The sequence below is a fragment of the Lissotriton vulgaris genome, chromosome 10, assembly GCF_964263255.1.
Source record: "Lissotriton vulgaris chromosome 10, aLisVul1.2, whole genome shotgun sequence".
Taxonomy (NCBI): Eukaryota; Metazoa; Chordata; class Amphibia; order Caudata; family Salamandridae; genus Lissotriton; species Lissotriton vulgaris.
This window is the reverse complement of record NC_141698.1, coordinates 27,837,058-27,852,357: the sequence shown is the minus strand read 5'-3', so window position 1 is coordinate 27,852,357 and position 15,300 is coordinate 27,837,058. Positions and strand designations below refer to the sequence as shown.

General features: G+C 45.7%; 1 protein-coding gene across 1 annotated transcript in view; it reads left to right on the top strand.

The window, feature by feature from the left end:
• Positions 1-15,300, top strand: part of LOC147684389 (adiponectin receptor protein 2-like) — a 219,467-nt gene that overhangs the window by 119,785 nt on the left and 84,382 nt on the right. The gene's annotated exons all lie outside the window — the stretch shown is intronic.

Below are 15,300 nucleotides of genomic sequence, written 5' to 3'. Positions count from 1 at the left end.
GTGTAGTGTAATTATGTGGCGTGTAATTATGTGGCACTGAGTGGTATTTAGAGTGTATGTTGTGGTGAGCGCAGTGTAAATATGCAGCATATAATTATGTAGCACTGAGTGGTATTGTGTGGAGTGCCTGTTGCATTCAGTAGAGTGTAATTATGTGGTGTGTAATTATGGGGCACTGAGTGGTATTTGGAGTGTATGTTGCATTGTGTGCAGTGTAAATATGTGGCGTGTAATTAGGTGGTACTGAGTGGTATTTGGAAAGTATGTTGCATTGAGTGCAGTGTAATTATGTGGCGTGTAATTATGTGGCACTGAGTGGTATTTGGAATGTATGTTGCATTGAGTGCAGTTGAATTATGTGGCGTGCAATTATGTGGCACTGAGTGGTATTTGGAGTGTATGTTCCATTGCAGAGTGTGTGAGGGTGCTGAGTGTGAGGGAATGGTGGCATGCTGCGCTTTAGATTAATATGTTTAAAAGTAAAGTGTGCCATACTGCGATTGCTACAATAGTTAATTGTGGATGCGTTAACAATTGATGTGTGCACTGATGGCTGGTGGTGTGTGTGCCTGTATAAATGGTGCACTGATGGCTGGTGGTGTGTGTGCCTGGTGAAAGCGTGCACTGACGACTGGTGGTGTGTGTGGGCCTGGCCTGCTGCTGGTGTGTGTGCCTGGTGGAAGCATGCACTGATGGCTGGTGGTGTGTGTGCCTGGTGAAAGCGTGCACTGACGGCTGGTGGTGTGTGTGCCTGGTGAAAGCGTGCACTGATGGCTGGCGGTGTGTTTGTGTGTGCCTGGTGAAAGCGTGCACTGACAGCTGGTGGTGTGTGCCTGGTGTAAGCGTGCCCTGACTACTGATGGTGTCTGTGCCCGGTGAAAGTGTGCACTGACGTCCGGTGGTGTGTATGCCTGGTGAAAACGTGCACTGATGGCTGGTGGTGTGTGTGTGCCTTTTGAAAGCATGCACTGATGGCTGTTGCTGTGTGTGTGCCTGGCCAGCTGGTGCTGTGTGTGCCTGGTGGAAGCATGCACTGATGGCTGGTGGTGTGTGCCTGGTGAAAGCGCGCACTGACGGCTGGTGGTGTGTGCGCCTGCTTAAAGCGTGCACTGACGGCTGCTGGTGTTTGTGCCTGGTGAAAGCGTGCACTGACTGCTGGTGGTGTTTGTGCCCGGTGAAAGCGTGCACTGATGGCTGGTGGTGTGTGTGTGTGTGCCTGGTGAAAGCGTGCACTGATGGCTGGTGGTTTGTGTGTGTGTGCCTGGTGAAAGGGTGCACTGATGGCTGGTGGTGTGTGGGTATGCCTGGTGAAAGCGTGCACTGATGTCTGGTGGTGTGTGTTTGTGCCTGGTGAAAGCGTGCACTGATGGCTAGTGATGTGTGTGTCCCTGGTGAAAGCATGCACTGATGGCTGGTGGTGTGTGCCTCTGATGGCCGGTGGTGTGTATGCCTGGTGAATGCGTGCACTGATGGCTGATGGTGTCTGTGCCTGGTGAGAGTGTGCACTGACGGCCAGTGGTGTGAAAGGGTGCATTGATGGCTGGTGGTGTGTGGTTATGCCTGGTGAAAGCGTGCACTGATGTCTGGTGGTGTGTGTATGTGCCTGGTGAAAGCGTGCACTGATGGCTGGTGATGTGTGTGTGGCTGGTGAAAGCATGCACTGATGGCTGGTGGTGTGTGTGTGCCTCTGATGGCCGGTGGTGTGTATGCCTGGTGAATGTGTGCACTGATGGCTGATGGTGTCTGTGCCTGGTGAGAGTGTGCACTGACGGCTGGTGGTGTGTATGCCTGGTGAATGCGTGCACTGATGGCTGGTGGTGTGTGTGTGTGTGTGTGTGCCTGGTGAAAGCGTGCACTGATGGCTGGTGGTGTGTGTGTGTGCCTGGTGAAAGGTAGAAGGAAGCGCTATGGACTGTGTGTGAAATCCAAAAAGAGTTCAGAATGCAAAGGCAGAGGGCAGCTCGGGTTACAAGCTGCCTTTGAAGAAGATCAGGCAGCACTGGGCAACCATGCCAGCATTCCAAGGAGCAGACGGTCGTTCACGTTAGAAGTGTGATGCCCTGACGACATATGGCACTGTGAGGAGCCTGGGAGACACACGTAGACGCTAAGTGCCTGAGGAGATTAGGAGCAGCAGGAATTCCTTTGAAGTGTGATGCCGAGGCTCGGGAGAAAAGCGTGTGCACGGGCACATGCACTGTGCGTTATCCGTCTCCCAGAGCCCTTGGTTTTAAGAGTTGGTTTCATCACAATAGTTTCGAGTAATAAATTACTCGACCTATTCTAAGATGGAAGCTGCATCCCCCTCCCCCCTCCCCCCCCCCCCCCCCCCCCCCCCCAAGAACAATAAATGGCAAGACGAAAGTAGGGCAGGGAAAACTCAGAACCTAGAGGAAGGAGGGCTGTTCCTTCATACCACAGGGCTTGTTATTACGTTAATTTTCCCCAACCACAGCTTAAATTAGTTTGCCGCTTCCTAAAGGCTTATTGAGATCACAAGTGGATTTATAGGATAGAAGGAAGAAGCGAAAGTCAGACCTTTGTGCAGGAATAAAGCACTCAAAAGTACAGCCATGCCATGCCCAACAGTACCAGGAGAACCAGAATCACTAGCTTTCCATTTGTCCAGTGCAATGTAACGAGAATGAGCCGTGAGCTGTTCACCAATGACCCGCACCTCAGCAGCTGGTAAATGCAACCAGAAGAAACCGGAGCAGATACCTTCCGTACGTGCGAGGCACCCACGTCCATCTCTGGTACCTTAGAGAATGAATGAGTCAATGCACCGTCCAGAACTTAGCCAGTGCCACCTACATTCCTTTGATGAGAAATACGCTCCAAACAACCAAAACATATAGGGCAAGTCAGTGGAAAATAAAAATCAACAATTACTGCTAAGTACAGTACCAAACGATGCAACCGTTATCATACACACACACACTGAATCATCCATATACATTTCACGGACTGAACTCCCGAAATCAACCACCAGCAGAAACTGAGCTGGTACAATTATTATAAATCATTGGATGGCACAGAGGTGGGAATAAGCAGACTGATGTGGGTTCTCACTTTAAAGCAAACAGCATTAGCTCACTTGACCTCCCACAGTATTTTAAACAGGAAGTTGTGTGAATATGATGCATGCCTGATATACCTACGTCTAGTCTTCATAACTAAACAATTTCTAAATGTACACATTTTCAAGAATAAACTCAGCAACTTAGTAACAACAAAAAACGTAATAAGAAGTCATTTTTTGTCACCATAATCATACTGAGAGGAGTGCACGCTTTCACGGATCTCAAATATGAATACACATTCCCAACAATATAATATGTATGTGAAAATGTGCATTGCATACTCTAACAATGGAGCTACACTTTAGCTGGGATATCATTTCAGGGTCACATGCTTACACAGAAGGGAAAGCCCAGCTTTACAACCTGCAAATCGACACGCGTTGATGCCCTCTTTGAAATAACAAACGTCACAATATGTAACAAGCATTTGCAATGCAATAGGTCTCGCATTATTTAAGTTTGAGCTATTATTATTGTAAATGGCAATGTTTTTTGCTTTATGCTATAGTTTTCTTATGTACATAAAAAGCTACATATAAAGTATTTGTTGTTAAAATTATTTATGCAGTATTTAAATTTGTTTGCATAAAAGATTACAAGAATTTCTTAGCAAAAAAGTTAAACTTTTTAATGGTAATTGACTAAATGTCCATTTGTACATTTTAATTTCAAATAGGTAAGTGTAAACATCACAAATATATTGTGCAAACAGTGCAAAATATTTTAGCCATAAATATTTTTGTTTTATGAGGTAGTTTGTAAGAAAATGATTGTAAAAGGCAAACACTGTAATTAAAATGTAACATATAACAGTACAGTTATGGCTAGTAAACATACATTAGTAGTATAGTATAATTGTAAACAAGATGTAAATAAGACTACAGAAATTAGCATGAATTATCACTTTAATATCAACTTTACAAACATTTTGAAAACACGATCACAGCTGGTAATCATGCATTGGCTTGTTATTACAAGCATTTCATTTTAATAAATATTTCTGATTCCCAAAAACAAATATGACAGTCTCTCAAAATAATGGCTTTTCAGTTTTAGTTGTATCTTTGATCTCCATGTCATCAAGTACTCATGAATATTACTGCCCCATGGACAGAGTCTGGCTTTACATGTCTACATATTAACATCCAATTCCATGAACACCCATCGCATGCCAGGGATGACCATCACCGCTGGTGAAGAGAAGCACAATTGTGTCAAGAATGCCCACAATACGTTGTGGTCCCATTATACCAGGGATGGGCTCAATAATGCCAAAGATGCCAACATCATGCCAAGCATTGCTAGACTAAAAGTGGGAATAATTCTAACAGGGACACCACCAATAAATTAAGAAGGAACACCATTACGCTAAGGCAAGCATTACCGCCTTCGGGTAAAGTCCGCGCTATATAAAAATGCATAAATACATGAATAAAGAAATACCGCCTTCGGGTAAAGTCCGCGCTATATAAAAATGCATAAATACATAAATAAATAAATACCGCCTTCGGGTAAAGTCTGCGCTATATAAAAATGCATAATTAAATAAATAAATACATACCGCAAAACATCCTCGTTACTCTGCCGGCCTGCGACCAGGAAGTCAGGCAGGCCGGCGCGACACCCGGAAACAGGAAGTAGGAGGGCGGGAGCCTACCCCGCCTCCCACGGAAGAGCCGCGATTGGAGCCGTGTTGGGAGCAGGGAGCACCGGAGCAGGCAGGAGCCTACCCTGCGCCCCGGTGCCGAAGGAGGGAAGAAGAGTCCTGCTGCCGGGCCTTGCAGCTGAGGAGAGGAAGCCGGTGAGTGCGTTGCTGAGCGGCGTGCGGGCGGAGGGAGAGGAGCATGTAGGCGCGGGGGGGGGGGGGGCCTGTGTATGTGTGTGCGTGCGTGTGTGTATGTGTCTTGGAGTGCGTGTGTGTGACTGTGGGGGAGGGGGTGTGTGTGTGAGCGAGTGTCTGTCTGCGACGTGTGTGTGTGTGTCTGTGTGTGTCTGTGTCTGTGTGCATGCATGCGCGGTAGGCTGGGAGGGCGGCGCATGCGCAGTAGGCTGGGAGGGCGGCGCAGGACGGAACGTGCGCGTTCGCGCAGCCAAATCCGAATGCTAAAAATCGTGCCAGTTTCTTGTCCCTCATTCCCCGGCATCCGACAGCTATAGAGTCTCTGTCCCTGTTCCAGGGCGAGACCTAAAAAGCACAGCACAGAATAAATGAAAACCTTTAACACTGCTACAACCGGTGCTGTTCCAACCAAGAGCAACAAAACCATTTATAGTTTTTTCAGAAATATAAATAAATCGGTTACAACAATATCACTAATTATTTTGACTTCCAAAAGTAAATTCATTTCAGGCAGGGTATTTATTTGCATTTCCGTTGCCAGGCCACAGCCACCACATACATCTGCCACACAGACAGAGAATGCAGAGCATTCATCTTTCATGTGCAATGTGCTCTATATATAAAGATGGAATGCCTGCCATGTCCCTCTTCCTCGTTAGATAGTATATTAGGAAACATGCGCTGACCTGTCACTCCGTTGTCTAACCGCTGCCACCACAGTGTGCATTACTGCGTGTGCACACGGTGGGCGCACACTTGGGCTTAGAGTAGGATATAATCGTGGCAGTGGGAAGTAATTAGTAAAGCTTCACTCTCTACACATTACTTGGGAGTCACTTTAAACATAAAGAGTTAGATAGAGGCTTTTATACGAAGGAGTCAGAACATGGGGGCCCCACTTTCCATTACAAATAAGACCATTGCCTCTTTAAAACCGAATCTATGATGTGGCCACTTTAAGAAGGAGACTGGAGTGAGAGGTAGGGAAGACGCGTCCGCGTTCCGCATTGAGGCGAGATGACGTAATGGCAGGAAGACACGCCAGTAAACAAACACCGATGCGGAGCATTAGGAGCATTTTAGACACTATAAAAGTGGAAAGCACTCAGAGTAATACACAACAGGGCCTGAATTTAACATTATCAGTGCGTGATTAATGACATTCTGCCCTGAGTCCCATGAAAGCATTACAGAACAAGCCCTCAGCGCGCGCATCCCGAAACCGGAAGTTCGGGAGCGTCACGCCTGTCCTGGGGCGGGACTTCCGTCTTCCGCGAACGCGCCCACAGAGTGGATGGCCCAGGAGCAGTCGTGATGCACAGCAGAAGTCAGGAGTGGTGGCTGAGGCCGCTGACGCGGTAAGTGGGGCGGGGTGGGGTGGGGGGCGGCGGCAGCATGTGTGTCTGTGTGCACATGTGTGTATGCAGTGTGCGTGCGTATGCCTGCGTGTGTGTGTGTGTGTCCCGATGCATTGTGCCTGCGTGGGTGTATGTGTGTGTGCGCGCATGCGTGAGTGTGGCTGTGTGTGATTGAGAATGAATGGCAGGCAGGGGATGTGCACGGCGACGTGCGCGCCCTCGAGGGCAAATCGGAGACGGCAGAGGCTCGTGCATGGACACCGTCTCATATTCCCCCAGACACGCCAGCAAAAGATGTCTTCGCAGACAAAGCAGGCTTCGCCTGCTTTTTAGGCCTGCTCGACCTAAAAACGGATAGTCAAGACCCAAACAAAGAAAAATCCAAGGACAAATAAAAATGAAATAAATATTAATAATACGGGAGTACGGGAGACTATCAAAAAGACCCCAACCACACCTCCAAAGGTGAACAACACAAACATGTGACAGAATTTTAAAACTAAAGACAATCAATCAAATCACCTTATAACCCAAAGTGTATTAGTGCATATACATGCCAAGTACTACGAAACACATCACGTGTTAAATATAAATACCTATTCCTCACGGCCCTGGCTAAACCTCGGGCTAGTATCGCCGGCCCCCCCACAACCACCCTAGTGGGTGGGGTAGGTACCACCGTCTCGGCTCTATTCCCGTAGACTCTACATGAAGTAAACATATTTAAAGAGGCCAATCAATCACAAGGGAAGATCTTACAGGGGGGATGTGGCCACACAAAAGCCATCACTGACAACAGGATGTCTAACACAGGTCCCGGCGCACATACCTTTATATCTTCACAGTGTCCGCCCAGATAGAGAATAATATCTGAAGTGGCTCAAGTCTCGCGGTCTTCCTACAATCATGCCGGATCCCAGGAGAAAGAAGAAGAGAGGAACAACACACTGTCAGTCACTCGAACCTCTCTCCTCATTCCCCTCTACCAGTGTTCAAACGACGCTAACTGAAGGTGCACACATGCTGGATAACGGGGATCTATAACCTTAACTACGTGCGTACACCCACCTGTACTTACGCTCCAAGTTATTAACTACACAACTGGTGGCAGGAGGCTGGTCATGTGCGGATCTAAATCCGAGTGAAGCAGGCAGCTCAAAGTACCCATAGTTCACGTGCCCGCCAAACACAGTGGGCTTCCCTCTCAAAGCTACATATCGGCCTAATTAAAAACCCTGACAGAAACCCTCGAAGAATGAAAACAGTCGGGCCATACCTGCTTATCACTCCACTATCGTACCCAACACTCCCCTCAATAATCTGCTCTAATCTAAAATGACCTCACTGCCCGCGCTGCGCGCTCGCATAAATATGCGGCGAAGGGGGAAGAAATTACCTTCAACATCCAAACAAGGTCGGAGGTACGTTAACTCAGTGCTCGCTACAACGCCTCTCCAGCCAAACCACCAGAAAATCAGGGGCGGCCGACAACGCGCATTCCAAATAAGCGTGTCCTACGTCAAACGGTACGTCCATCCCGCAAACAACACTAAAAAAGAACTACAAATCCCCAATCGTTCCCGATAGCCGTTTACTCTGAACTAATGCATATCCACCGGCACTTAAAGGTCACAAGTGCTCAAATTATTCCAGATTAATGGCCAATCTCACTCAACCACGCAAAAAAGAACCAGAAACAATTGTTAATAAAAATAAATCATGAAGAAAAAATAAAAATAAACATAAAAAACAAATAAACCAAAAAGCCCATTGTGACATCAACAAATCGTCAAGCATCCACTATCACTCCTGCATTTTCATTACTGGGTTCCCATTCTAAAAAAGGCAACATGACCTTACATCCCAAAAAAGAGTAAACAGTATCAACAAAGATCAATGCCACTCATGTTAAATCTGTTGCAGAGCACAATAAATACACATTATACACATTATAATGCCCAATCAAGAAAAAAAATATATGTATGTATATAAACAGCATATGTACACATACATCAGTAATTAGTGCCATACCATATCACAATCCATACTCACTAGATAAAATCGACAACAGAAATATACATAGTACAGTGATCAAGGAAAAGGAACAAGGAATTCAGATCAAAGCCCAAATTTCATCCCATCATTAAGTCCCTTCTCAGAGGTGTGGTACCTCTCTATTAGTCTTGCTTCTGTACAATTCAGCTTGGTCTCTAATTCTGTTTTGTTTTTAGCCGAGATGGTAACTAGAACTGCCCAAGTCAACTCCTCTTCATTATGGTCTGCCTCCCATATAGTGCTGCACTAAAGGGGCCCCAATGTACTTACACCTTATGCGCGATTTATGCTGTCCAATACGCATTTTGACTGCTTGCGTGGTTTGCCCAATATAGGACAAATCACAAGGACATGTCACTACATAAATAGCGTTCTTGGTGTTGCAATTAGAGAAGGTGCGCATCGTATGTGTATGGCCATTGATTTCAATCTCTTTCAGATCCTTAGTGTTTGGACACACAGCACAGTTCATACAGCGGTAGTGTCTGATCACGGGTGGCAATCTCAGTAAGCTCCTAGTATCTTTTTTGCTTATCACCACCCTACTCGCCTTCACCAAATGCTGCTTTATATTTTTTCCTTTCCGAAACGCAATTAGCGGTTTTGGAATATTCAGATGTTCTATTAGTCTCCAATTTTTTTAAATGATCTGTTTCACCTTATTAGCTTTAGGATTGATGGTTAGGACGCAGGTCAACAATGTGCCCTCCTTCTTTTCTTTTGGTGTCAACAAACTTTCCCGGGGTGTGTACCAAGCACGTTTAAGTGCTGCTCTGACTAACTTCCTGGGGTATCCTCTATTGCTGAGTTTATTCATTAGAGTTTCCGCATTATCAAAGTAGTCGCTTTTGTTGGAACAATTGCGACGAATACGCAAAAAATTTTCATTAAGACTCCGGGGTGGCTTTGATAATGCGACTGCACTGGCTTTCAATCCGGCAGAGACCTAAATTTAAAATATGTTGTTTGATACATAAATGTCTAAATGGACAAGGGCCCGCCTACCTTGAAAACAAATTTGTTCCTTATATTCCAACTCGATCTCTCAGGTCCAGCAACAATCTTCTTCTAGTGGTGCCCCGTGCTAAAAAGGCTAGACATGGGAGCAAAGCACTATCAATAACAGGACCCACATTATGGAACAAACTTCCTCTGTCTCTGAGACAGTGTACAGAACATCTCAAATTCAGGAGACAACTGAAAACCGTACTGTTCAGAAATGAGATCTAGTTCTTACTCTATCCACACCCTCTGTTCAACCGGCTCCAAAAGCGCAGAGATACTCCACTGGGAGTCGATTCAAGCGCTATATAAACCAGAAAATAAATAAATAAATAAAGGAGCATTGGGGGACGCGTTTCAGTTGAGTTGGGGAAGTCAACTCCTTTACGCGTTTCCTCCCATGCCCTTGATTCCTCGGGTTCTGAGGAAGATTCGCCAGGACCGCGCCCAAGTCATATTGGTCGCCCCGGATTGGCCAAGAATGGTGTAGTACACGGACCTTCTCCCCCTCTCCTCTCACCCGTTGCTCCGTCTCCCTTTCAGGGTAGATCTCCTCTCTCAGATGGAGGGGCAGGTTCTACACCCCAACCTCCAGACATTACAGCTTCATGCCTGGAGATTGAACAGGGCAACCTGAATTCCTTTTCTCTCCCTCACGATGTGGTGGATGTCATTCTTTCAGCCAGGCGTGACTCCACCAAGTCCATCTATTCGTACAGGTGGGCTAAATTTGTGGTTTGGTGTAGGGAGAAGGCTATTGATCCTTTGAGGGCTCATAAGGCCGATATTTTGCAGTTTGCTCTTTCTTTGGCGCAGCAAGGATTTGCTGTTGCCACAGTCAAAGGTTACCTTTCGGCATTGTCGGCATTTCTCTGTTTGTCGGATCAGCTGTCTATTTAAATCTCCAGTGATTTTGAGGTTTCTAAAGGGCCTCACTAATAAGTTCCGTCCTTCTCCATTTATCGTGCCTCAATGGGACTTAAATCTTGTCTTAACATTCTTGATGGGTTCTCCCTTCGAACCCTTAAACAAGTGTCCCATGAGGCTTTTGTCCTTTAAGACGGTCTTCTTAGTTGCGATCACCTCGGCAAGGAGGGTGAGTGAGCTTCAAGCTCTTAGTTCTAAGCCCCCATTCCTGACCATTCATGTTGATCGAATGGTTCTTAGGACCAGGGCTGCTTTTCTGCCTAAGGTGGTAACTCCCTTCCATCTAGGACAGTCCATTACCCTTCCTACCTTCTATCCTCCCCCTCACCCTTCTAAGGAGGAAGAGAGACTGCACCGTCTGGACCCTAAGAGGGCGGTGACTTTTTATCTGGACAGAACTAAAGACTTTCGGATGGATGACCAGCTGTTTGTTGGTTTTGCTGGCTGCCGGAAGGGTAGAGCCGTGCACAAGCGCACACTTTCCAGGTGGATAATTCTGTGCATCAAGATCTGCTACTCCCTGGCGGGTATGGACCCTCCTGAGGGTATAAGAGCTAGCTCATTCTACCAGGGAAAGGTCTGCTACTTCTGCATTGTCTAGAGGTGTGCCTGTTGAGAACATTTGCAGATCCGTGACTTAGGCGTCCCTCCACACTTTGACGAAGCATTACTGCTTGGATTCCGAGGTGAGGAGGGACGGCCACTTTGCTCGCTCTGTCTTCCAAGATTTCTTGGTGTAGCAGGGTGGACACCCTCCTCCGGGAGTGGGGACTGCTGTGGGAATCTATTCACAAGGTGAGGAATCCACTGGCAGATGTATCTATCAGAAGAACAAGTTACTTACCTTTGTTAACGCTTTTTCTGGTAGATACAGTATCTGCCTGTGGATTCCTCACTGACCCACCCGCCTCCCCGTTGTCCACTCTGCTATACCTGAGTTTATGTAGTTTTATATTTATATTTGTATATATAATGGGATATTTATTCCTTTGCTGCACACTATGTGTGCTGTTTTGATTTGTATGTACTTTGTACACTGTATATTTGTATATCTGCTGTCATTGGTCCGTCCGGGTGCCTCGAAGGTACGGAAAAAAGGGCGGAACTGATGTCATCACGCTGACGTAGGCCTAATAAGGAGTCAGTGACGTCAGACGGAGTCGCGCGCGATGCTGTGCTCCTATGACGTCGTCCACGCCGGCGTGCTACGAAGAATTTTCCGAACGTTGCTGACGCAAGGGGGATATTCACAAGGTGAGGAATCCACAGGCAGATACTGTATCTACCAGAAAAAGCGTTACCGAAGGTAAGTAACTTGTTCTTTAGCCTCTGAAGTGAGGATTGACGGTCACTTTTCCCGATCAGTGTTGCAGGATTTTTTTTGTATAGGCAGACAGGAACCCACCTCGGAGTGCTGGACTGCTTGGAGATTCTATTCAAAAGTTGAGGAATCCACAGGTAGATGTATCCATCAGAAGAACAAGTTGTCTTCCAGGGGATACTCATCAATAGTCATGAGCACTGAATAGTCCCACCCATGCAAGCAGTGGTGTAACTCAGGCCCCCACAGCCCCCACGGCTGCTTCTGTCACAGTGCGAACCCATTCTCCTTCCTCCTCAAGCGGATCTCCTCACGATGGACGAGGGTCAGATCTGTCATCCAGACCCGTCCTCTCTCAATTTATCAGCCTGGAACCTGAGCACCTTGAGTTTGCCCATTTGAACATTCCGCCAGCATGCAGGGACATTCTTGCCAATGCCAGAGCTCCATCTACAAAAAAAACGTATAAACTAAAGTGGAAAAGATTCTGTCACTGGTGCGCAGCGGCCAACGTTCATCCTGTGCATTCCACTCCAGCTCAGTTGCTACCGTTCTTTCTAGAGCTGGCACAGACAGGACTTTCCCATTCCACTTAGAAAGTTTTCTTGGCGGCGATTTCTCGCTTCCGGCAGGATGGCTCATCCTCTCTCTGCTAGTCCAGAGTCATTCGTCAATTCTTCAAGGGTCTGTTCAGGAAGTTCCCGCCCATTCGGCGTCCTCCTCCAACATGGAACCTCAACATCATTTTGGCGCATTTCATCAAATCACCATTTGAGCCCATCCATAAGATAGATTTAAAATGTTTTAACTTGGAAGGTGGCCCTTCTCCTTGCTTTGACCTCTTTAGGTCGCGTAAGTGATATGCACGCCTTTACAATTAAGCCTCCTTTTCCCCAATTCAAATCGGACTGTGTTGTGCTTCGCACCAATCCGGCTTTCATGCCTAAAGTACCCACTGTCTTTCACCTTAATGAACCTGTTTTCTTAAAGACTTTCTTTCCCAATCCTCAATCTCCAGCGGAGCAACGTTTGCATTCTCTGGACGTTAAACGATGCCTTAAATTTTACATCGATAGGACGGCACCCTTTCGCAAATCTGATCAGTTGTTCGTAGCCTACGGACGCATGCGCAAGGGGAGTCCTGTACCCAAGCCAACTATTGCACGTTGGATTTCTTCAGCAATTTCTTTCTGCAATCAGAAGCCTGGCAAGCCTCTTCAATCCTCGGTAAGAGCTCATTCCACCAGGGCGATGTCATCCTCTACTGCCCTGTTTGCTGGTGTGCCGATTCACCAAATTTGCAGAGCATCTACGTGGTCCAGCAGGCACACTTTCACGAGACATTACAGCCTTGAAACCATCAACGAAGCTGATACGGCAGTGGGACAAACAGTGCTTCGTAATCTTTTTAACTAAGGTGAGCCTCTGCTTTCTACCCTCCACCTGTATGGTGTAATGATAGTGTTATTATTATTATCATTCCTACCTGGCTATGCTATGCTATCTTGCATCTTTATGCTTATGCATTGCTGTTTTTATTCTTACAGCTGGCTGTTACTGCTCACTATTCTATTCAAGCATGTGAATCTATTAAAGACACCCTAATACTGGAGAAAAACAATTGTTACTTACCTGTAAACAGGTGGTTATCCAGTATTGGTGTCTTTCATAGATTCACATGCGACCCACCTGCCTCCCCTCAGAGGCTCGCTTCTCCTCCTAGTCTCTTTTGTCACTCTTATGCTATGAAAATCTGAGGGCATGAGCCTCTGAGGAGAAGGTTCTAGAGGTGTGCTTGCGCCTGATTGGCTGTAGTTTGGACTAACATAATGACAGGGATATGTTACAAAGGTTTTCTCTCTCTATGCATTCCTATGTGAGAATACTAACCTGGTACTTACAAGTATTTCTGGGTTGTGTATTTTCGTGTTATGTTTTTGCATATTTTATTGGGATTTTATTGCTATTTTATTTACCGTGGCGCTCCCACTTCGACGACGGGGAATATTCAAGCATGTGAATCTATGAAAGACACCAATACTGGAGAACCACCTGTTTACAGGTAAGTAACAATTGTTCTTCATAACCATATATAGCTCTGAAAATGGTAGCTGTGGAGAGCAGCCTTCAGGCTTACCTTGAAGGAGTGTAAAGCAGCTTGTTTTACCACATTTAACCGACAGTGTAGATTAGATGAAAAAAGAACTCAGTGTTTATAAAAATATGTCTATTTATTATGCAAGAAAATAACAAAGAGGGGAGATAGAGAGAAGTTGTGGATTTGTTCTCCCTAACCAAGTATATATAAACAAAAGGAATCCACTGGCGGGTATGGGTGGTCCCTACAATGGTGGGGAGCACAAAGTGTTCTTTAAATACCCCTCACACACCAAAAGGCCCCTTGGTGTCATGCTTCATCATTGGGGTCTTCGCACCCCTCTACGGGATGCGGCGTGCTACTACCTACATCTACGTGGGAGCACTATTTACTCAGACTATGTGTGGTGTGTGTGAGGGTATTTGTGATATTAAGTGAGTAGTGGGGTTTGAAGTGTTTCAAAGTGATGATTAAAAATTGCCTGGCTCGTGGGGTATACTACAAAAATGTATTTTTATTTTTAATGGTCCCCTGGGCTGGCACTATTAAAATGGTGTGCTGTAAGGTTCTTATGTAATATAATGTACATCACCTCATGTGTGCATCAACATGTTTCGGAGTGTTACTCCTTCAGTACGAGGTGCACAAATCCCCACCTTACTCATGTATTTTTACCAAAATCTGTATATTTACAGAAAAGTGATAGAATTAAATAATGGCGAATGTGTACCTAAATCAACATTTCAAGGAGGTATTCGCGATTAGCGAACATATTCTCATGGTATGATGTGCCTCATGAGCCTCTGAATGTGGGGGTATATCGTGCCAATATGCATCGATTGCCAGGAAAAAGTCTCTGCTTTGCTGCCCCCAAAGCGGAGGGCAGCAAGGCAGAGACTTCCTTAGCTGATACTCAGCTGATACTTCATAGAGAATCGTGAATGGGTTTTTGATAACAGTGTGGTACAGGAAATTTACAAGGATTGGGATTTTCCTCAGGTTGAACAGTTCACTACATCCCGAAATGCTTAGACTTCCCCTGCAGAGGTTACAAACTGGGAATCACTGGGCAATGTCCTTTTGATAGACTGCTCATGGGGATTTCTTTATGCTTTTCCACCAGTACCAATGACTCCATCAGTCCTAATGAAAATTAAATACTCCAATGAGAAGATGATTCTCAATTAACTTAAGTGGCCAAGACAGTAGAAGCTTCAATGCAAACAGAATATGATATTCAGGATACAAAGACATGACTTCACCCCAACGTGACAAACTTGAATTTGGTAGCATGGCTTCTGACATCATATAATATAGCCAGCTGAATGTACCACAACAGTATCAAAACATCCTTAAGGAGGCAAATGGTCCCGCTACAAGAACACCCTAGGCTTTCTTGTGGAAGAGATTTGTAGGCATACTCTGATGTCCTACCAGGAAGATGTGATCATCCCTTATTGTCTTCATATGATATATTCGAAATAGCAATTTGCTTACATAAAAGTATATTTAGCCCAATCATAACGTCATAAAAGATTTTTTGAAGGGATTAAAGAAGGTGGCTGCCTTTACCTTCATGAGAATTCAATCTGGTCCTGTCTAAATTGATTGTCCTT